This window comes from Capricornis sumatraensis, chromosome 9 (genome assembly GCF_032405125.1).
Source record: "Capricornis sumatraensis isolate serow.1 chromosome 9, serow.2, whole genome shotgun sequence".
NCBI classification, from domain to species: domain Eukaryota; kingdom Metazoa; phylum Chordata; class Mammalia; order Artiodactyla; family Bovidae; genus Capricornis; species Capricornis sumatraensis.
In genome coordinates, this window is record NC_091077.1 from 108,409,744 (window position 1) to 108,434,759 (window position 25,016).

Genomic DNA, 25,016 nt, shown 5'->3' on the forward strand with positions numbered 1-25,016 from the left:
AAAGCAAATTGGAAGTGGTCAAACAGATGGCAAGAGTGAACTTCAACATTCTAGGAATCAGCGAACTCAAATGGACTAGAATGGGTGAATTTAATTCAGATGACCATTATATCTACTACTGTGGGCAGGAATCCCTTAGAAGAAATGGAGTAGCCATCGTGGTCAACAAAAGAGTCCAAAATGCAGTACTTGGATGCAATCTCAAAAACTACAGAATGATCTCTGTTTGTTTCCAAGGCAAACCATTCAATATCACGATAATCCAAGTCTATGCCCCAACCAGGAACACTGAAGAAGCTGAAGTTGAACGGTTCTATGAAGACCTACCCTGCTTATTTAACTTATGTGCAGAGTACAACATGAGAAATGCTGGGCTGGAAGAAGCACAAGCTGGAATCAAGATTGCTGGGAGAAATATCAATAACCTCAGATATGCAGATGACACCACCCTTATGGCAGAAAGTGAGGAAGAACTAAAAAGCCTCCATGAAAGTGAAAGGAGAGTGAAACAGTTGGCTTAAAGCTCCACATTCAGAAAACTAAGATCATGGCATCTGGTCCCATCACTTCATAGGAAATGGATGGGGAAACAGTGAAAACAGTGTCAGACTTCATTTTTGGGGGCTCCAAAACCACTGCCATTGGTGATTGCAGCCATGAAATTAAAGATGCTTATTCCTTGGAAGGAAAGTTACGACCAACCTAGACAGCACATTCAAAAGCAGAGACATTACTTTGCCAACAAAGGTCCATCTAGTCAAGCTATGGTTTTTCCAGTAGTAATGTATGGATGTGAGAGCTGGACTGTGAAGAAAGCTGAGCACTGAAAAATTGATGCTTTTGAACTGTGGTGGTGGAGAAGAATCTTGAGAGTCCCTTGGACTGCAAGATCTAACCAGTCCATTCTATAGGAGATCAGTCTGGGGTGTGCTTTGAAACGAATGATGCTAAAGCTGAAACTCCAGTACTTTGGCCACCTCATGCGAAGAGCTGACTCATTGGAAAAGACTCTGATGCTGAGAGGGACTGGGGGCAGGAAGAGAAGGGGACGACAAAGGATGACATGTCTGGATGGCATCACAGACTCGATGCATGTGAGTCTGAGTGAACTCTGGGAGTTGGTGATGGACAGGGAGGCCTGGCGTGCTGCAATTCATGGGGTAGGAAAGAGTTGGACACGACTGAGTGACTGAATTGAACTGAACTGAACTGATAAAGACCTACAAGACCTTTTAGAACTAACACCCAAAAAATATGTCCTTTTCATTATAGGGGACTGGAATGCAAAAGTAGGAAGTCAAGAAACACCTGGGGTAAAAGGTAAATTTGGACTTGGAATATGGAATGAAGCAGGGCAAAGACTAATAGAGTTTTGCCAAGAGAACGCACTGGTCATAGTAAACACCCTCTTCCAACAGCACAAGAGAAGACTCTACACATGGACATCACCAGATGGTCAACACCAAAATCAGATAGATTGTATTCTTTGCAGCCAAAGATGGAGAAGCTCTATGCCGTCAACAAAAACAAGACCAGGAGCTGACTGTGGCTCAGATCATGAGCTCCTTATTGCCAAATTCAGACTGAAATTGAAGAAAGTAGGGAAAACCACTAGACCATTCAGGTATGACCTAAGTCAAATCCCTTATGATTCTACAGTGGAAGTGAGAAATAGATTTAAGGGACTAGATATGATAGATAGAGTGCCTGATGAACTATGGACGGAGGTTCCTGACATTGTACAGGAGACAGGGGTCAAGATCATCCCCATGGAAAAGAAATGCAAAAAAGCAAAATGGCTGTCTGGGGAGGCCTTACAAATAGCTGTGAAAAGAAGAGAGGCAAAAAGCAAAGGAGAAAAGGAAAGATATATGCATCTGAACGCAGAGTTCCAAAGAATAGCAAGAGAGATAAGAAAGCTTTCCTTGGTGATCAATGCAAAGAAATAGAGGAAAACAACAGAATGGGAAAGACTAGAGATCTCTTCAAGAAAATTAGAGATACCAAGGGAACATTTCATGCAAAGATGGGCTCAATAAAGGACAGAAATTGTATGGACTTAACAGAAGCAGAAGATATTAAGAAGAGGTGGCAAGAATACACAGAACTGTACAAAAAATTCCTCACGACCAAGATAATCACAATGGTGTGATCACTCACCTAGAGCCAGACATCCTGGAATGTGAAGTCAAGTGGGCCTTAGAAAGCATCACTATGAACAAAGCTAGTGGAGGTGATGGAATTCCAGTTGAGCTGTTTCAAATCCTGAAAGATGATGCTGTGAAAATGCTGCACTCAATATGCCAGCAAATTTGGAAAACTCAGCAGTGGCCACAGGACTGGAAAAGATCCATTTTCATTCCAATCCCAAAGAAAGGCAATGCCAAAGAATGCTCAGACTACCACACAATTGCACTCATCTTACACGCTAGTAAAGTAATGCTCAAAATTCTCCAAGCCAGGCTTCAGTAGTACGTGAACTATGAACTTCCAGATGTTCAAGCTGCTTTTAGAAAAGACAGAGGAAGCAGAGATCAAATTGCCAACATCCGCTGGATCATGGAAAAAGAAAGAGAGTTCCAAAAAACATCTATTTCTGCTTTATTTATGCCAAAGCCTTTGACTGTGTGGATCACAATAAACTGTGGAAAATTCTGAAAGAGATGGGAATACCAGACCACCTGACCTGCCTCTTGAGAAACCTATATGCAGGTCAGGAAGCAACAGTTTGAACTGGACATGGAACAACAGACTGGTTCCAAATAGGAAAAGGAGTACATCAAGGCTGTATATTGTCACCCTGCTTATTTAACTTATATGCAGAGTACATCATGAGAAACGCTGGGGTGGAAGAAGCACAAGCTGGAATCAAGATTGCTGGGAGAAATAACAGTAACCTCAGATGTGCAGATGACACCACCTTTATGGCAGAAAGTGAAGAGGAACTAAAGAGCCTCTTGATGAAAGTGAAAGAGGAGACTGAAAAAGTTGGCTTAAATCTCAACATTCAGGAAACGAAAATCATGGCATCTGGTCCCATCACGTCATAAGAAGTAGATGGGGAAACAGTGGAAACAGTGTCAGACTTTATTTTTGGGGGCTCCAAAATCATTGCAGATGGTGACTGCAGCCATGAAATTAAAAGACACTTACTCCTTGGAAGGAAAGTTATGACCAACCTAGACAGCACATTCAAAAGCAGAGACATTACTTTGCCAACAAAGGTCCGTCTAGTCAAGGCTATGGTTTTTCCTGTGGTCATGTATGGATGTGAGAGTTGGACTGTGAAGAAAGCTGAGCGCCAAAGAATTGATGCTTTTGAACTGCGGTTTTGGAGAAGACTCTTGAGAGTCCCTTGGACTGCAAGGATATCCAACCAGTCCATCCTAAAGGAGATCAGTCCTGGTTGTTCATTGGAAGGAATGATGCTGAAGCTGAAACTCCAGTGCTTTGGCCACCTCATGCGAAGAGTTGACTCATTGGAAAAGACTCTGATGCTGGGAGGGATTGGGGGCAAGAGCAAAAGGGGACGACTGAGGATGAGATGGCTGGATGGCATCACCGACTCGATGGAAATGAGTTTGAGTGAACTCCAGGAGTTGTTGATGGACAGGGAGGCCTGACATGCTGCGATTCATGGGGTCGCAAAGAGTCGGACATGACTGAGTGACTGAACTGAACTGAACTGATAATAACAGTGGGGCATTGGTTCCCAGTGTAATCGTGTTTCTGAAGACAGAGGTGATACGAAAGGGGGTTCTTCCTATTTCATCTCTTACCTGAGTTACCGACCGCATCCTCTGTCCTGAGAGCTGGTCCTTGTCCAGTTAGCACCCATTCTGACAGCCTCCAGATGACAGCAGTGCTACTCGCTGTCTGCTGCCTGAGCTGACATGCTTTGAATCCTTTCCTCTGCTTCCATCTTCATCTTAGTCTGGGAAACCGCTTCCTCGTCTTCAGCCTCCTCTGTGGCCAGAGGTGGTTAAGTCATTCGAATCTGATTAATGAAACGTAGCAGAAAGTTTAGTGCAGTGACCTGGGGAAGTTTCTCTGTCCTTCTAGTGCTGGTCTGTCCCCGTGTATCGCTCTTTTAAAGATCCACGTGGTGAGCTGGGAGCCGAGACAAGTGCCGGGTCTGGTTTCATGCTGAGCCTCTGAACCTGCTAGCCACCCTCTTCCAGACTTCCTGTTGCATGAAACAAACCAACAAAAAAGACCCATTTCATCTTACATTGCTGAAAATTGGGTTTTATGTTACTTGTATTTTAAACTATTCCTGACGGGTACAGCACACTATGAAGTAATATGCGCACATAAACCTCTTCATTATTTGAGGGTAATTGGTGCTGAAAAGGCCACTTGATGTGAACCCACATATAGCACGGGCATCAACATCACAGTGAATAAAGACAAAATGTTTAATTGGGATTTAATCTTGGAAAATGCAACTAAAATTGATGAAAATAATTTAATTAATACTTAACACTTAGCTTATAATTATAACTTCAGGCAATAAAACCACTGTGACTTTTTTAAAAAAACAGCTTCATAGAGGTAAAATTGGCATGTTGCAGAATTTGTCCATTATGAATATACACTTAGACAAATTTGAGTAAATTTACATAGGAGTATAATTATGCACATAATCCTGTTTTAGAACATTTTTCTCACCTTAAAATTTCCCTCATGCATGTTTTTAGTCAATCTATGCTCATACCATTAGCCCCAGACAATCGCCAGTCAACTTTCTATATCTATACTGTGCTGTGAAAGTCGCTCAGGCATGTCTGACTCTTTTTGACCCCGTGGACTGTAGCCCCCTAGGCTCCTCTGTCCATGGGATTCTCTAGGCAAGAATACTGGAATGGGTAGCCATGCCCTCCTCCAGGGGATCTTCCCAATCCAAAGATCAAACCCAGGTCTCCCACATTGCAGGCGGATTCTTTACCTATTGAGCCACCAGGGAAGCCCAAGGTGCTTGTCTGCCAAACCAGGGCAATCTGTATCTATAGATTGGCCTTTAGTGGGTATATGTAATCTTAAAATATTTGGTCTTCCTATTCTCTAAAATGGTATGCTTCTCAATTTCTATAAATCTTCAAAATTTTCCTTCAGAAATATGTTATAGCTGTCAATGTACAGGTTTTACACTTTATTGTTAAAAATTTTCAGAAGCACTTAAATCCTTTTGGTGTGATTTTGATCATAATTTTCTTAATTGAACGTTTGGATTTTTTTCTAGTATACAGAAATGGAATGTCCACTCATCTTGTATTCTCTATCTTCTTGAGTTTGGTCATGGACTCTAGTCGGTTTAGGGTGAGTGGCTTAGAGTATTACGCATACAGGATCACAGAGTTTGTAAGTAAAGACAGCTTTACTTCTTCCCTTTCTAGATATGTGTCCACCATGCATTATTCGATCTCACCTCTGAAAATTCCCCAGTGTCATCTCTACTCTGCTCTTCATTCATTGCTTCCTGACTCACCGACCTTTCCTTCTGTAAGGCTCGTCTCCTCTCAGTTCTGTCTCAGGACATTTGCACATGGTGTCCCTTCTTCCTCAACATTCTTCACCCAGAGCTTTCATGGCTGCCCCCTTCCACCATTTTCACCCTTCACATCTCAAATCGAAATCCATCACTTCAAAGTGACCTTCCCTGGTCATCCTGGGGAGTCTGCCATCCCCACAGCTGTTCTATAGCATTCTGCAAATGATTCTCTTCAGGACACTTAACAACCCCCGAAGAATCTTCTCTTCTCACTTATGTATGTTGTTTCCCAGCTCTCAATTCGAATGTCATTTCCTTAAAGGCAGTGGCCTTATCTGTGTTTTCCACCACTCAGTCCCAGGGCCTGCCTCACGTTAGGTGTATTTCTTTTTCTTTTTCCTTTTGCTGTATGGTTGACAGAAGGAAAAAAGAAAAATTAAAAGCATGCAAACAAAAACTATTCAAAAGACTGACTTTCATACATTAGTTACTGCTGAATTTTCACCGAATTCTCCCTCACCAGCACTACCACGGATACAAGCTAAAAGCATAGTGAAATATGGCCATCGCAGTTGCATTCCAGTCTTATTAGAAACTCAGCCTATACAATTAGCACTGCTATGCTGTGACGAAACACAGTTTCACATGAAACCAAACACTCTAAGAGTGTATTTCTCAGAAACTTTGGTCGTATGTACATTTTTGGGTGTTGATAAATATATATGATTAAGATACAATCTCATCAAGTGGTCTTAATTGGCTAACCTTGGTTCTAGATTCAGTATGCAGCATGGAAAGTTCATTTTAGATTCATGCTTTAGAGGAGTTCGGATTTTCCAAGCCACAGTTTCCAAACGGCGTGCTTCCTTGTGCAGTTATAGGTTAAGCTAATTCATCTTATTCCTCCTTGCCTCCTCCCCGATTCATAATCTCCAGTTTCCTGATACTCACAGTAATATGTAGACTTGTTTCTGTTGTCTGACAGTTGATGGAGCATTAAGTAAAAAGAGATGACAAAGCCAGAATAGTAGCTCTCACTCCTGACTCACAGCCTCAGCAAAAGCAAAAAATGAGTGAATCAGTCTTCCCTTGGAGAGGGGTGGCTGAAAGTCCTCCCCGTATGCTGGACATATGAAGACAAAAGGGCCTTCCAGTTTCTACTTGTCAGCACGTGCCACTGTCCCTTCCCCTCAGGCCTGGCCCGTTACAGCAGGTGCAGTAGTAACTGCGCTTCCTTTTTGACTGATAGCATGTCAAGCCGAGAGTCAGGGAGGAAATTGGTCCTCCAGGTGAGAGTGGCCTACCACCGCGGGTAGCAGCCAGAAACAGGGACGGATTCAGGAGTGGACTGGACTCTTGTCTGCGATCCCATTTCCTGGGGCGTTGCCTGCCGTGCCTAGGCTAGTCTGCCTGAGAGCTGCTCTGATTGTGCTTCTATCTCCCACGTGACCCAGATGCCCAACCTTAGCGGATTGAAAGCACCAGGCCCTTTAGCACAAGCCACGCTGATCGATTTTACTTGAAAAAGAGGAAGCACACATTTTGCACAACATGGCGCAAGGTACATCCATTAACAGAGCTGCTGGTAGGGAGACCAGACCAGTTCCTACATGTTTCTCTTCCCAGAAGCTTTCCCTCGTTTGACGGAGTCTACCCGCTGAGAGGAATTTGCATGGAGTGGAAAGGGAGGAAGCAGCCATTTGTCTGCTGGTCATCCAGGTGGCTAATGTGGAAAGGATGTCACACCCAGCTCACCCTGCCTGGGGCACCCCTCCAGGGCAAGCAGGTTGCTGGACAGCAGCTCTGTTGTGTCTATAAAGCCCAAATGGCGTAGCAGGACTTGAAGCCAGGCTGGCTTAGCTTGACACAACTGAGCACGCCGGTTCCCATGCTCAGATTAGTTCTATTCCCGTAGGATGACTGCAGAGCTAGGATCCTTTTTCCTTTTGGAATTACTTTGAGGTCTCTGCAGAAAATTTAATCTACTCATACAGCTTCTCTCATTAAAAAAAAAAAATTGATCAGCTGCTAATTATTTATCTAGACAATTTCTTTCCAAATTCTCAGAGCTCTATCTCAACAATATTTTTCCTCTTATGAACTTGCTGTGTTAAAAAATAAACCAATGAATTAAAAAAAGAAAAGAAAAAACTCCATTTTAAAATTTGCTTTTGGGATTTATAAAGCCCAAGCTACTTCTTTGGTTGTTGTTATTTTTTAATAATGACTTTGTTGATATATGATTTACACACAATAAAGTCTCCCCTTTAAAACTGTACAATTCAGTGGTTTTGAGTCTATTCACAGAGTTTTGCAGCCATACCACTATCTAATTTCAAAACATCATCTTCTCCCCACCAAGAAACCCCATTAGCAGCCTCTCACATTTACCTTACCCCTGGTCCCTGACAACCACTAACGTGCTTTCTGACTCAATTCATATAAATCACAATCATAAAAGATGTATATTTTGTGTCCAAATTCTTACACGTACTGTGCTTCAAAGTTTATCCATATCGTGGCAGACATCAGTGCTCTATTGCTTTCATGGAACCAAATAGCGTGCCCTGTGTCACATTCTGTCTGCCTACTCGTCAGTTGGTAGACATGTAGGTTGTCTCCATTTTTGTAATATTATGGATAATGGTTCTATGTGCCATTTGTGTACACTCGTGGGCAAGCTTTTGCGTGGACATACCTGTACAATTTTCTTAGGTAGATACCTGAAAATGGAATTCTGGGGTCATATAGCTCTATGTTTCAGTTTGGTGGAAAACGACAAGCCATTTTACGTTTCTACCAACAATGAATAGGGATTTAATTTCTCCACATCCTCATCAACATACTTATTGTTCATCTTCTTAATTTTAGTCATACTGTTGGGTTTGAAGCCGTGTCTCATTGCTGCTTTGATTTGCAGTTCCCTGGTGCAGTTCCCTGGGAATATTTTATTGAGATACAGTTGGTGTACGTATTATGTTTCAGATGTATGGCATAGTGAGTCATACTTTTTGAAAGTTATGCTCCAGTTATAGTTATACAGTGTTGGCTATATTCCCTGTGCTAGGCAGTAGGTCCTTGCAGCATATTTATTTCAGAAGCAGTAGTTTATACATCTCAATCCCCTACTGCTCTCATGCCCATCCTGCTCTCCCACGCCCCATTAATAACCACTACTTTGTGATTCTTATCTATGGGTCCCTTTCTTTTTTGTTGGATTCACTGGCTTGTTTTAGATTCCACATATAAGTGATATCATACAGTATTTGTCTTTCTCTGTCTGACTCATTTCACTTAACATAATATCTTTATTGCAAATGGCAAAATTTCACTATTTCTTATGGTTGAGTGGTGTTCCTCTGTGTGTGTGTGCGTGTGTGTGTGTGTGTGGTCTGTGTGTGTGTGTGTGTGTCTGTGTGTGTGTGTCTGTGTGTGTCTGTGTGTGTGTGTCTGTGTGTCTGTGTGTGTCTGTGTGTGTGTGTTTGTGTGTGTCTGTGTGTGTCTGTGTGTGTGTGTCTGTGTGTGTCTGTGTGTGTGTGTCTGTGTGTGTGTCTGTGTGTGTCTGTGTGTGTCTGTGTGTGTGTGTGTGTCTGTGTGTGTCTGTGTGTGTGTGTGTGTGGGTCTGTGTGTGGGTCTGTGTGTGGGTCTGTGTGTGTGTGTGTGTATCACATCTTCTTTATCCACTCATCTATTGATGGGCACTTAGATTGTTTCTGTATCTTGACAACTGTAAATAATGCTGCCCTGAACACTGGCTGCAATTTTGAGCACCTTTTCGTGTGCTTATTGGACATTTGTATATAGTTTTGGAGAAATAGCTATGAAATCCTTTGGCCATTTTTAAGCAGAGTTTATTTATCTTCTTATTTGGGGGTTGAAAAATTATTTATAAACTCTGAATAAAAGTTTATCAGATATATGATATGCAAATATTTTCTCCCATTCTGTAGACTGTCTTTTCACTTTCTTGACAATGTTCTTTAAAGCACAAGCTTCTTATTTAAAAATTCTGATTAAGTCTAATGTATCTATTTTTAATTTTTTTGTTTATGATGTTAGTGCTATATTTAAGAAACCAATTCTTAACCTGAAATCTCAAAGATTTACAATTTTTTTCCTTCTAAAAGTTTCTATAGTTTTCATTCCTCCACATACACCTGTGACCCATGTCGACGCCTTTCTCTATGTGGTAGGAAGGCTATTCATTTTCTTTCCTTCCGTCCGTCCTCATGTAGATGTCCAGTAGACCAAGTATCCCTTGTTAGAAAGATCATTTTAAACCAAATTGTCTTGACATTCTTTGTCAAAAGTCATTTGGCCACAGGAATAAGGGCTTACTTCTGGTATAAAACAATTTCTTGTCCCTTTATCTTCTGAAAATACCGTGATTATGGAGTATAAATTCAAGTGTGTCTATCTTGAAAAACTCAAAACACATTCTCTGAACTATGCATTATTTATCTCTGGTACTCAAGTCTTATTTTAGGTTGTATTCTCCTAGAAGTAAATTCTAAGACCAGAACCCAAGTGTGAGCTGATTATTTAGAAATTGTAGGAAATATTGGTTAAGAGTGGAACAGAGAGATACAGAAGGAAAAGAAGACAGTAAAGCTCAGGTGTTTCAAATCCAAAAAGATGATGCTGTGAAAGTGCTGCACTCAATATGCCAGCAAATTTGGAAAACTCAGCCATAGCCATAGGACTGGAAAAGATCAGTGTTCATTCCAATTCCAAATGCCAAAAAATGTTCAAACTACTGCACAATAGCACTCATCTCACACACTAGCAAAGTAATGCTCAAAATTCTCCAAGCAGGCTTTCAACAGCATGCGAATTGTGAACTTTCACATGTTCATCTCGATTTAGAAAAGGCAGAGGAACCAAATTGCCAACATCCACTGGACCATCGAAAAAGCACGAGAGTTCCAGAAAAACATCTACTTCTGCTTTATTGACTACGCTGAAGCCTTTGACTGTGTGGATCACAACCAACTAGAAAATTCTGAAAGAGATGGGCATACCAGACCACCTGACCTGCTTCCTGAGAAATCTGTATGCAGGTCAGGAAGCAACAGTTAGAACTGGACATGGAACAACAGACTGGTTCCAAATAAGAAAAGGAGTACATCAAGGCTGTATATTGTCATCTTGCTTATTTAACTTATATGCAGAGTACATCATGCAAGTTGCTGGGCTGGGTGAAGCACAAGCTGGAATAAAAATTTCCAGGAGAAATATCAATAACCTCAGATATGCAGATGACACCACCCTTATGGCAGAAAGTAAAGAAGAACTAAAGAGCCTCTTCATGAAAGTGAAAGAGGAGAGTGAAAAACGTTTACATAAACTCAACATTCAGAATACTAAGATCATGGCATCTGGTCCCATCACTTCATGGGAAATAGATGGGGAAACAGTAGAAACAGTGTCAGACTTTATTTTGGGGGGCTCCAAAATCACTGCAGATGGTGACTGCAGCCACGAAATTAAAAGATGCTTGATCCTTGGAAGAAAAGCTATGACCAACCTAGACAGCATATTACAAAGCAGATACATTACTTTGCCAACAAAGGTCCATCTCATCAAAGCTATGGTTTTTCTAGTAGTCACGTATGGATGTGAGAGTTGGACTATAAAGAAAGCTGAGTGCCAAAGAATTGGTGCTTTTGAACTGTGGTGTTGGAGAAGACTCTTGAAGTCCCTTGGACAGCAAGGAGATCACACCAGTCCATCTTAAAGGAAATTAATCCTGAATGTTCATTGAAAGGACTGATGAAGCTGAAACTCCAATACTTTGGTCACCTTTTGCGAAGAACTGAGTCATTAGAAAAGATCCTGATGCTGGGAAAGATTGAAAGTAGGAGAAGGGGATGACAGAGGTTGAGATGGCATCACCAACTCAATGGACATGAGCTTAAGCAAGGTCTGGGAGTTGGTGATGAACAGGGAAGCCCGGCTTGCTGCAATCTATGGGGTCACAAAAAGTCAGACACGACTGAGTGACTGAACTGAACTTTGGCTGCAAGTGGCAAAAACTAACTTCTTAAACAAAGGAGAATTGTACTGGCTCATAGAATTGGACTATGGAAAGAGGAGGGGGCAGCTGAACTTTGAAAGAACTGAAATTTGGACCTCAGTTACAATTATGATATTTTTCTCTACTTTGTGGCTCTTTCATCTTCAGCTCATCTAAGCAGAAGGAACATACTTTTCTGCTATTCTTGGCTCACTTTCTTTTAGCTGCACATTTGGAAAGAAATGAGCACTTCTCTGGCAACTACAATTTAAAACATTCCCAGGGAGCACCTCAATTTGGCTTATTGTGATAACATGTCCTGTGCTGACCATTCTGTCCTGAAGGATGTTGCTCTGGCCTGGTTCATGGCCACTCCCTATTTCCAGAGGGTAGAGGCTGTTATCACATGAAAAGGAGTAATGGCGGGCAGGGGGGCTTGCCAGGTGGTGCTAGTGGTAAAGAACCTGCCTGCCAATGCAGGAGACAAGAGATGCAGGTTCAGTCCCTGGATGGGGAAATTCGCCTGGAGGAGAAAATGGCAACCCTCTCCAGTATTCTTGCCTGGAGAATCCCAGGGACAGAGAGCCTGGCAGGCTATAGTCCAGAGGGTTGTGTTGGACACAACTTAGCACAATGATGGGAAGAAGTAAAGAACCATTTCCCCACAGTTTCCCTGTTTCCCCCACAGTCAGTCTCTCCCATCAGGAAGCTTCCATAAGGATTTTTTCCTTTTCCTTCAGAGGGCAGACAGAATGAAAACCGCAATCACAGAAAACTAATCAAATTGATCACATGGACCACAGCCTTGCCTAACTCAATTAAACTGTGGGCCATGCCATGTAGGGCCACCCAAGATGGGTCGTGGTGGAGAGTTCTGACAAAACGTGGTCCACTGGAGAAGGGAATGGCAAACCACTGCAGTATTCTTGCTTTGAGAACCCCATGAACAGTATGAAAAGGCAAAAAGATATGACACAGGAAGATGAACTCCTCAGGTCTGTAATGCCTAATATGCTACTTGAAGAGTGGAGAAATAACTCCAGAAAGAATGAAGAGATGGTGCCAAAGCAAAAACAACACCCAGCTGTGGACGTGACTGGTGATGGAAGCAAGATTCGATGCTGTAAAGAGCAATATTGCACAGGAACCTGGAATGTCAGGTCCACGAATCAAGGCAAACTGGAAGTGGTCAAACAGGAGATGGCAAGAGTGAACGTGGACATTCTAGGAATCAGCGAACTAAAATGGACTGGAATGGGTGAATTTAACTCAGATAACCATTATATCTACTACTGCGGGCAGGAATCCCTCAGAAGAAATGGAGTAGCCATGATGGTCAACAAAAGAGTCCGAAATGCAGTGCTTGGATGCAATCTCAAAAACGACAGAAAGATCTCCGTTTGTTTCCAAGGCAAACCATTCAATATCACAGTAATACAAGTCTGTGCCCCGACCACTAATGCTGAAGAAGCTGAAGTTGAACGGTTCTATGAAGACCTACAAAACCTTATAGAACTAACACCCAAAAAAGATGTCCTTTGCATCATAGGAGACTGGAATGATAAAAATAGGAAGTCAAAAGACACTTGGAGTGACAGGGAAATTTGGCCTTGGAGTACAGAATGAAGCAGGACAAAGGCTAACAGAGTTTCACCAAGAGAATGCCCTTGTCATAACAAACACCCTCTTCCAATAGCACAATAGATGACTCTACATATAGACATCACCACATGGTCAATCCCGAAATCAGGTTCATTATATTCTCTGGAGCTAAAGTTGGAGAAGCTCTATACAGTCAGCAAAAATAAGACTGGGAGTTGACTATGGATCAGATTCAGTTCAGTTCAGTTCAGTCGCTCAGTTGTGTCCGACTCTTTGCAACTCCATGAATCGCAGCACGCCAGGCCTCCCTGTCCATCATCATCTCCCGGAGTTCACTCAGACTCAATTCCATCGAGTCTGTGATGCCATCCAGCCATCTCATCCTCTGTTGTCCCCTTCTCCTCCTGCCCCCAATCCCTCCCAGCATCAGAGTCTTTTCCAATGAGTCAACTCTTTGCATGAGGTGGCCAAAGTACTGAAGCTTCAGCTTTAGCACCATTCCTTCCAAAGAACACCCAGGGCTGATCTCCTTCAGAAAGGACTGGTTGGATCTCCTTGCAGTCCAAGGGACTCTCAAGAGTCTTCTCCAACACCACAGTTCAAAAGCATCAATTCTTCGGCGCTCAGCCTTCTTCACAGTCCAACTCTCACATCCATACATGACCACAGGAAAAACCATAGCCTTGACTAGATGGACCTTAGTCGGCAAAGTAATGTCTCTGCTTTTGAATATGCTGTCTAGGTTGGTCATAACTTTTCTTCCAAGGAGTAAGCGTCTTTTAATTTCATGGCTGCAGTCACCATCTGCAATGATTTTGGAGCCCCCAAAAATAAAGTCTGACACTGTTTCCACTGTTTCCCCATCTATTTCCCACGAAGTGATGGGACTGGATGCCATGATCTTCGTTTTCTGAATGTTGAGCTTTAAGACAGCTTTTTACTCTCCTCTTTCACTTTCATCAAGAGGTTTTTTAGCTTCTCTTCACTTTCTGCCATAAAGGTGGTGTCATCTGCATATCTGAGGTTATTGATATTTCTCAGATTATGAACTCCTTATTGCCAAACTCAAACTGAAATTGAACAAAGTAGGGAAAACTACTAGACCATTCAGTTATGACCTAAGTCAAATCTCTTACGATTATATAGTGGAAGTGACAAACAGATTCAAAGGATTAGATCTGATAGACAGAGTGCTTGAAGAACTACGGATGGAGGTTCGTGACACTGTATAGGAGGCACTGCTCAAGACCATTCCTAAGAAAAAGAAAGGCAAAAAAGGCAAAATGGCTGTCTGGGGAGGCCTTACAAATAGTGGAGAAAAGAAGAGAATCTAAAGGCAAATGAGAAAAGGAAAGATATACCCATCTGAATGCAGTTCCAAAGAATATCAAGGAGAGATAAGAACGCCTTCTTCAGCGATCAATGCAAAGAAATAGAGGAAAACAATAGAATGGGAAAGACTAGAGATCTCTTCAAGAAAATTAGAGATACCAAGGGAACATTTCATGCAAAGATGGGCATAATAAAGGACAGAAATGGCATGGACCTAACAGAAGTAGAAGATATTAAGAAGAGGTGGCAAGAATACACAGAAGAACTATACAAAAAAGATCTTCATGACCCAGATAACCACAGATTGTGTGATCACTTGATTAGAACCAGAAATCCTGAATTACAAGGTCAAGTGGACCTTAGGAACATCACTGTAAACAAAGATATTGTAGATGATGGAATTCCAGTTGAGCTGTTTCAAATCCTGAAAGATGATGCTGTGAAAGTGCTGCACTCAATATGCCAGCAAATTTGGAAAACACAGCAGTAGCCACAGGACTGGAAAAGGTCAGTTTTCATTCCAATCCCAAAGAAAGGCAATGCTGAAGAATGCTCAAACTATCGCATATCTGCACTCATCTCACATGCTAGTAAAGTTCAAAATTCTCCAATCCAGGCTTCAACAGTACATGAACTGTGAACTTCCAGATGTTCAATCTGGATTTAGAAAAGATAGAGGAACCAGAGATCAAATTGCCAACATCTAGAAAAATGGTACTGAAGAATTTAATTACAGGGCAGCAATGGAGAGACAGACATAAAAAATAGACTCATGGACATGGGGAGAGGGGAAGAGAGGGTGAGCGGTATGGAAAGAGTAACATGGAAACTTATATTATCATATGTAAAATAGTCAATGGGAATTTGCTCTATGGCTCAGGAAACTCAAACAGGGGCTCTGTATCAACCCCCAGGGTGGAGAGGGAGATAAGAGGGAGGTTCAAAAGGGGGGGGTGGGTTATAGGTATACCTACTGGTTCCAAATAGGAAAAGGAGTACGTCAGGGCTGTATATTGTCACCTTGCTTATTTAACTTATATACAAAGTACATCATGAGAAACGCTGGGCTGGAAGAAGCACAAGCTGGAATCAAGATTGCCGGGAGAAATATCAATAACCTCAGATATGCAAATGACACTACCCTTATGGCAGAAAGTGAAGAAGAACTAAAAAGCCTCTTGATGAAAGTGAAAGAAGAGAGTGAAAAAGTTGGCTTAAACCTCAACATTCAGAAAACGAAGATCATGGCATCTGGTCCCATCACTTCATGGGAAGTAGATGGGGAAACAGTGGAAACAGTGTCAGACTTTATTTTGGGGGCTCCAAAATCACTGCAGATGGTGACTGCAGCCATGAAATTAAAAGACGTTTACTCCTTGGAAGAAGAGTTATGACCTACCTAGATAGCATTGAAAACCAGAGACATTACTTTGCCAACAAAGGTCCGTCTAGTCAAGGCTATGGTTTTTCCAGTGGTCATGTATAGATGTGAGAGTCGGACTGTGAAGAAAGCCGAGCGCTGAAGAATTGATGCTTTTGAACTGCGGTGTTGGAGAAGACTCTTGAGAGTCCCTTGGACTTCAAGGAGATCCAATCAGTCCATTCTAAAGGAGATCAGTCCTGGGTGTTCTTTGGAAGGACTGATGCTAAAGCTGAAACTCCAGTACTTTGGCCACTTCCGTTGACTCATTGGAAAAGACTGTGATGCTGGAAGGGATTGCTGGCAGGAGGAGAAGGGGATGACAGAGGATGAGATGGCTGGATGGCATCACGGACTCGATGGAAGTGAATCTGAGTGAACTCCCGGAGATGGTGATAGACAGGGAGGCCTGGTGTGCTGTGGTTCATGGGGTCGCAAAGAGCCGGACACAACTGAGCAAGTGAACTGAATTGAACTTTTGGCTGATTTATGTTGAGGTTTATAGAAAACAACAAAATTATGTAAAACAATTATTCTTCAATAAAAAAATAAACTTAAAAAATAAATAAAATAAACAAACAGCAACAAAAAAAGAAAGTTGAGCACTGAAGATTTGATGCTTCTGAAATGTGGTGTTGAAGAAGACTCTTGAGAGTCCCTTGGACTGCAAGGAGACCGAACCAGTCAATCCTAAAGGAAATCAGTCCTGAATATTCACTGGAAGGACTGATGCTGAAGCTGAAGCTCCAATACTTTGGCCACCTGATGCAAAGAGCTGACTCATTTGAAAAGACCCTGATGCTGGGAAAGACTGAAGGCAGGAGGAGAAGGGGACGACAGAGGATGAGATGGTTGGATGGCATTACCGATTTGATGGACATGAGTTTCAGTGAGCTCTGGGAGTTGGTGATGGACAGGAAGGCCTTGTGTGCTGCAGTCCACTGGGTTGCAAAGGGTCGGACATGACTGAGTGACCGAACTGAGAGAACTATTGATCTCTAGGTTCAGAAGTGGGGGTGGTGTGTGTGCGGAAGACCAAGGTCAAACAAAAGCATACAAAGGAGCCAAAAAACTTCGTGTTCTCTGAGTCCTTTGCATAATTCAGTAATAACTCAGGCACTTTGACTCACCATGGGATTCTATTTCACGAGCTTCTAGAGAAACTCCTGCTTCTCACAGCTGTCATCTTCCCTTGGATATATCGAATCAAATCACAGTTCCTGTGAGGTTACGTCGTGCTGTGGGGTAGCTGATCTCCTTGTTTGCAATTGTAAGGGAGTAATAAAAAAATCTGAATCAGTCTTAACTTTTTTTCTCTTTTTAAATCCTCAAATAATGATTCGTTAGGATTTACCTCAGATTGGGACTTGAATCCATGTCCAAGGATTCAAACCCATCCAAAATCTAGTTTGGGACTCTAACATGGCTGGGACTCGAACCCAGTCAAAACCCACAGTGCCTGGTTTCCAGACCTAATGAAACCCAGCTTCTTGATGTCTAATCACAGAAAGAATTCAGTGAGAGACAAATTGAAAGGTAAGAAGAGGATTTATTCAGACTCAGAGAGAAGCACCCTCCACAGACGGAGAGTGGGCCATTGCAGAGGACGAGTGGGGCTGTGACTGTGGCACGGCTAGCTTTTCTTCGCTGTTTCTTGCCTTCTATTGTTTATAACATGTTTTTGATTTTAATTTATTTCAGTTGGAGGCTAATTACTTCGCAATATTGCAGTGGTTTTGGCCGTACATCACCGTGAATGCTGCTGCTGTTGTTTGGTCACCCAGCCGCGTCTGACTCTGTGCAGCCCCGTGGACTGCAGCACGCCAGGCCTCCCTGTCCTTCACCATCTCCCAGAGCTTGCTCAAACTCATGCAGCTGAGCCAGTGATGCCGTCCAACCGTCTTGCCCTCTGTTGTCTCCTTCTCCTCCTGCCCTCAGTCTTTTGAAGTGTGTGTGGGTTGGGTAATTCCATTGGCTAATGAGTGGAAGGATTATCCCAGCTAGTTTGGGGAAGGGGTGCCGATTTCCAGGAGCTGAGCCACTGCCTGTTTTTGGTCTTTTGAAGTGCCTTGGAACTGTCATGGCATCTCTGAGTGTTCCATTTAGCCTGCTGACTGAGGGTCAAGGTCTAGCGGAACTGACTTGTCTGCTATCTTGGACCCATTTGATTCTAATTGGTTTATGTTGTGTCTTTGAGGTATGTCATTCTTTCAAAAGTTGTGCCCCGCCCACTTACCTGCTATTTCAGAGAGAAGTTACAAATTTCAGTGGTGCCTAGATAGCAAGAAAGGAACCAGAGATCAAGCTGCCAACATTCTTGGATCATAGGGAAAGCAAGGGAATTCTAGGAAAAAAAAAAAAGACATCTACTCCTGCTTCATACTGTTCGTTGGGGCTCACAGGAGTGGTCTGCCATTCCCTTTCCCAGGGGAGAGTAAGAAGAAGTGGCAAGAATACACCGAAGAGCTATATAGCAAAGGTATCAATGACCTGATAACCACGATGGCGTGGTCACTCACCTAGAGCCAGACATGCTGGAGTGGGACGTGGGCCTTAGAAAGCATTAGTATGAACAAAGCTAGTGGAGGTGATGGGATTCCAGCTGAGCTGTTTAAAACCTGAAAAGATGATGCTCTTAAAGTGCTTCACTCAATATGTCAGCAAATTTGGAAGATTCAACAGTGGCCACAGGACTGGAAAATGTCAGTTTCATTCCAATCCCAAAGAAGGGCAATACCAAAGAATGCTCAAATTCAGTTCAGTCGCTCAGTTGTATCTGACTCTCTGCAGCCCCATGGACTGCAGCACTTCAGGCTTCCCTGTCCATCACCAACTCCCAGAGTTTGCTCAAACTCATGGCCACTGAGTTGGTGATACCATCAAACCATCTCATCCTCTGTCCTGCCCTTTACTTCCTGCCTTCAATCTTTCCCAGCACTTCTGTACAATTGTGCTAATTTCGCAAGCTAAGAAGTTATTGCTCAAAATCCTTCAATCTAGCCTTCAACAGCATGTGAACCTAGAACTTCCAGATGTACCAGCTGGATTTAGAAAAGGCAGAGGAACCAGAGACCAAGTTGCCAATATCCACTGGATCCTAGATAAGACAAGGAAATTCCAGAAAAACAGCTACTTCTGCTTCATTAACTATGTGAAAGCCTTTGACTGCGTGGATCACAAAAAACTGGAAAATTCTTCAAGAGATGGGAATACCAGACCACCTTATCTGTCTCCTGAGAGACCTGTATGCAGATCAAGAAACAACAGCTAGAATTGGACATGGAACAACAGACTGGTTCAAAATTGGGAAAGGAGTACGTCAAGGCTGTATACTGTCGTCCTGCTTATTTAACTTATATGCAGAGTATATCCTAAGAAATGCTGAGCTGGATGAATCACAAGCTGGAATCAAGATTGCTGGAGAAAATATCAATAACATCAGATGTGCAGATGATAGCACACTAATGGCAGAAAGCAAAGAGGAATTAAAGAGCCTCTTGATGAGGGTGAGAGAGGAGAGTGAAAAAGCTGGCTTAAAACCCAACATTCAAAAAGCTAAGATCATGGCATCCATCCCATCACTTCACGGCAAATAAAAGGGAAACAGTGAAAGCACTGGCAGAGCTCCTTTTCTTGGGCCCCAAATCGCTGCAGGTGGTGACTCTGCAGCCACGAAATCAGACACTTGCTCCTTAGAGTGAGAGCTGTGACAGAACTAGACAGCATATTCAGGACAGAAACATCACTTTGCCGACAAAGATCTGTATAGTCAAAGCTGTAGTTTTCGCAGTACTCATGTATGGATGTGAGAGTTGAATCATAAAGAAGGCTGAGTGCTGCAGAATTGATGCTTTCAAACTGTGGTGCCGGAGAAGACTCTTGAGAGTCCCTTGGACTGCAAGGAGATCCAACCAGTCCACCTGAAAGGAAATCAAACCTGAATATTCATTGGAAGACTGATGCTGAAGCTCGAATACTTTAGCCACCTGATGTGACGATTCAACTCCTTTGAAAAGAACTTGGTAATGGGGAAGATTGAGGGCAGGAGGAGAAGGGGGCGGAGAGGATGAGATGGCTGGATGGCCTCATGGACTCACTCAATGGACCTGAGTTTGAGCAAACTCAGGGGGTGAGTGAAGGAGAGGGAGGCCTGGAGTGTTGCAGTCCATGGGGTCACAAAGAGCTGGACATTACTTAGCAAGTGAGCAACAATAATGAAACTAGACGAGGCGTACAGCTGTTTTAGAAATTAGTGGGTGACGTCAAATTTCAAATAATCAGTCTTCAGCAAAGACTAGAATGAGAAAGAGTTTTAGAATGCTTGGGGAATTCTGAAGTGGTTTCTCTATTGTTTCTAAGTAATTATCGCCATTTGTATGCCTCAGGAATCCTCCAGACTGCAACAAGATCCACTAGCCTTTTCTGGGGAGGGAGAGATGGGTTTGCTTGTGTGCGAGCAATCCCTTTAAGCAAGAAAAATAAGAGCAATGAAACTACGTTTACTAGTGAAGTGACGAACATGGTAAGTAGGTACACGCTGATGCAAGGCACCACCTTTAATTAGGACTTGAGGAGGCTGAGTTCTGCTGTCTCCAGTCTTTGGAAATAAGCACTCATGATCAAAGAGCCACCTTCTTTAAATAATTGAGATAGATATCCATTTTAATTAAAGTAGATATGGAATACTGGATATGAAAATGACTGCTGCCTCTTTTTACTCACTTTTAGATCAAGGTGACTGGCAAATATGTCCCTGTACAGAAGGAAAGGGCATCTGGCTAGGTCCCTCTTTAAGTCTGTGGATCAAGCACACAGTCGGCTGGAGGCCTTCTGTGATCCCAGCACTTCCCTGGGATGGAGCAGGTGGGAGGAAGCCTCTTTCGGCATCGCCTGGTGGGTTACCATACAGGTGTCAACAGCTGCCAGAGGACCAACCAATCTGGTTCTGCTTCTCAGAGAATGAGATGTACGCCTCCCTGCCCCCAAACAAGAGTGGTTTGGAATGCAGCGAAGCATCTGAGGAATCATGAGACATATCCCCAGAATGTCATGAAAAGGTCCTGCTGAAAAGATGCTCAGTCTATTCAGAGGTTGGAACGCAGCCCGTGTACACCATCAGAAGTCATAGGCTGCCCTGCGCTGCCTTTGGAGGGTGAGTAAAGATGCTCAAAAGAAAAGTCTGGCACAGACCCATTAGGCTGCAAGATCCCAGCTGTCTCAGAAGTCTTCAGTGGTCCCCTCTTTCTGCTTCATTTTCTCTTTTCTCTCAGCTGTCTCTCACCCTCTCCTTTTCTCCTCGATCCCCATGCCAGCACAACCGAGATGTCACCAGCAGATCAGTCAACAATCATGTTCAAAACAAAGAGAGAGACAGAAAAGAATCAGGAGAGACTGGATAGCTTAGAGCAATGCTCTTTAATAATGCTTCTTGCTCCTATATGCCCCTAGGATTCCTCCTAAGCCTGGGGGTGGGCGTGGTTAAACTCCACTGCCTCTCATTTTACAGATGGTCTTCATTAATCAATGAAAATTTCCATAAGAATTAGGAAGCCACCCTTCCATATGCTGATGAAAACCCAGCCGCACCCTGCGGCCCACACCCTCTGCTTGGGTTCCCGTTTTTGGATCAAATTTTCAACTTATCCCTTTTACACTCTGACTGCTCAGCATCTTCTTGGACCTCTAGGTCAGATTCCCTTGCTCTGAAGGACTTTTGCCCAACCCATCACAAATTTAACCTTTGGAGCCTTCTCTGAGATGGGGTTTGACCATTGTCTTCCGGCTTCATGCACTGAGCATATGGGCAAGTGTCACTAACATCTTCCAGTCACAAGTTGCAAATCCAGGTAGTCTTCTTCACTTCCCTACTTGGCTTTTACTTTCATAGAAGGAGGATCTTACACAAAGTGGGAAATGACCATGTAAACAATAGTTTTATTAAGTGAAGTGAAGTCGCTCAGTCGTGTCCGACTCTTTGCGACCCCGTCAACTGTAACCTACCAGGCTCCTCCGTCCATGGGATTTTCCAGGCAAGAATACTGGAGTGGATTGCCATTTCCTTCTCCAGGGGGTCTCCCCGACTCAGGGATTGAACCCAGGTCTCCCGCCTTGCAGGCAAACGCTTTAACCTCTGAGCCACCAGGGAAGCCGAGAGTCAGGACTTCCAGGCAGTAATAATTGAAGTAGTACATGGACAGTATGGATGGGGCAGGCAAAAGCAGAGGATGGCCTATGCAGTGAAGACGAGTAAGTGATTCAAGGATGGCAGTGATTTGGGGTGGCTGTTGTCATACTGAATGAGACAAAGCGTAGCGTGAGCTTAATTTTGATAGAACTGTAAAGGAGAGGATGGAAAAAAAATCTCAAAGCAGAAGAGTGTTTAACATAAAAAACATTAAAAAAAAAAAAGATTGTTAAGACCTGCAGGAAGGTGAGTCCAGTTTTATGAGTCATGTGTTTTTCTTAACACCATCAGAGACCAGAACAATATATGACCGAGCAAAGAACGCTTAGAGTCCCTGGTCACAGGATAATGAGTTTGAAAACACTCTCTTTGGAAATAAACTCAAGGCACTTGATAACTCTGGATGCAAGCTTTGTGCTGAAGTAAAAGTGAAGTTTGTTTTAACAATGGCATTGGATTCTGAAATGAAGCTCAGCTGCCATAAAAATTCAACATCAACTGCACACAAACATGACCTTGCATTAAAATAAGTCTTTCAAAGGACTGAATGTTCTATAAATTGGGCAAGAATCAGGCTCTTTTCAAAATGCTAATATCCGTCAGGGATCAAGATTACCCTGTTTTTCCTGGAGCTCAGGAAGAGCGACACTAGAATACATGGGCCATTAGCTGCCATTGCTGAAAAATTCATGTTCATCCTTTCCATTGCCACAATGAAATTCATAATAAAATGCCAACAGGATAAAGAGCAGGTCAGCTCTGTCCAAGTCCAGTGCGGAATAAGTGTCTGCTGAGATGATCCTACCCCCAAAACCACTGACAACTCTGGTACATTTGTATATTTGAGAGACAGATTCATTCTGTGAGAGAAGACTGACCTGTAGAATCTCATCTGCTGTCCTGGGGGAAAAGTTAGGAAATAAAAGATGACTGTTCTTCCCTGACTGTTCCCGTAGACAACTGAGCTTTCTGTATCTTAAACTGCGTAGTCTCTTCCTTACTTTCCTGGCCACTTCCCACATTTCACGACCATTGGATCTGTGTTAAACAGGAGGTAAGAAGGGAACTGTTGGGTTTAAATGGTGTCATCCTTCTCCCGGAGAAACCGAAAGTGAAAGTTGCTCAGTAGTGTTCAAATCTTTGTGATGCCATGTACTGCAGCCCACCAGGCTCCTCTGTCCACAGAATTTTTCAGGCAAGAGTGCTGGAGTGGATTGCCATTTCTGCAGGAGAGGACTGCCTAGTAGGAGAAATGATTGGTTTTGTGGCTAAAAGTGTTTTCTCTGAGCCCTGCACTTGAGAAGGTTTGGAGGACATCATAGCCTGCCACTTCGCATGCTTTGCAGAGTGACCCTTTATTGCTGCCCTCTGGCAATGGGCCAACCTTGAGTCAGCGTTGCAGTTCTGCCCCAGATCATGTGTTTTGCACAGAGATTCTGAGCTGAACCCAACATGTCAGATGTTATCTCTCTTGCATTCTTTTTACACCCAGCATGTCTTTTTTTTTTTTTGGCCCCTAAGGAAAGTGTTGAAGTGGACAGGACCAAATAATGGGTAATAAATGGCCCAGGGAGCATTGAGACCTTCCCTGTGAGTGCCTCACCCCTACCCCTCCAGGGCAAACAAACTAACTCTGTGGATACAAAAAGCTGGTTATGAGCAAACTTCCATCTAATCTGCTGGACCCTGAATCCCTCTTAAAATCCAGTGTTTTGATCATGTGATATTTTAGGAATAATGTTCTTTGGTGATAATAATGTGATAGCACACAGGCCACGACCTTGACTAGAGCAGAGGGTTTGAATACAGGCAATGCTCACCTTCAGGAAGATTCAGCAGTTATTTGCATGGTGACAGCGTTAAGGAACTGGCCTCCGTTCTGCCCAGCTCTGTTACACCCATCGCCTCTATCGCATCCATCGCCTCTGCCGCGAGCTGGAGCAGTGGGGTGCCTTCCGGCGCTGCTGCCGCAGGACTCGCAGTGCCACAGGCCTCGGGTTCGCCACCAGCTCGTCATGTGCTACCGCCACACACGCCACGGGCATCCATCGCCTCTGCCGCGAGCTGGAGCAGTGGGGTGCCTTCCCGGCGCTGCTGCCGCAGGACGCGCAGTGCCGCAGGCCTCGGGTTCGCCGCCAGCTCGTGCATGCGCAGCACTAGGTGCTCCTTTCCTATCCCTCTGAGCTGCCGAAACTGCCACGGCAGGAATGGCTTTCTTCTTTCCTTGCTGCATCGCCTGTAAGTATTTTGTTGTTGTTCGGTCACTCAGTCGCGTCCGACTCTCTGCAGCCCCACGGACCGCAGCAGGCCGGGCCTCCCTGTCCATCACCAACTCCTGGAGCTCCCTCAGACCCATGTCCATTGAGGCAGTGATGCCATCCAGCCATCTCATCCTCTGTCGTCCCCTTCTCCTCCTGCCCTCAATCTTTCCGACATCAGGGTGTTTTCAAATGAGTCAGTTCTTCGAATCAGGTGACCAAAGTATTGGAGCTTCAGCTTCAGCATCAGTCCTTCCAATGAATATTCAGGACTGATTTCCTTTAGGATGGACTGGTTTGATTTCCTGGATGTCCAAGTGACTCTCAAGAGTCTTCTCCAGCACCACAGTTCAAAAGCTTTCAGGTATGCCTGAAGCTAATAAGCATGGTCATATCTGATGAATGTGATGAGGTAACTGGTAACTGCCTCAAATCCTGCTAGAGAAAGCCTGGGGCATGTCTGTTAGCAAAGAAGTCTGAGATTCCCATATGATTAAGTGTGCGTGTGTGTGTGCGTGTGTGTGTGTGTGTGTGTGTGTGTGAAGAGAAACATCCGTGGGATGGATCCTGCACTCATTCATTCATGAAACCAATACTTACTGCACCAGTGTGGGAACACCAGGGATTATACTGGGAATAATTGAGTATATTGAGATACTGGGAATAAAATGAGCAGGAAAAATGTGACTATCCATGCCTTTGTAGAGCTTATC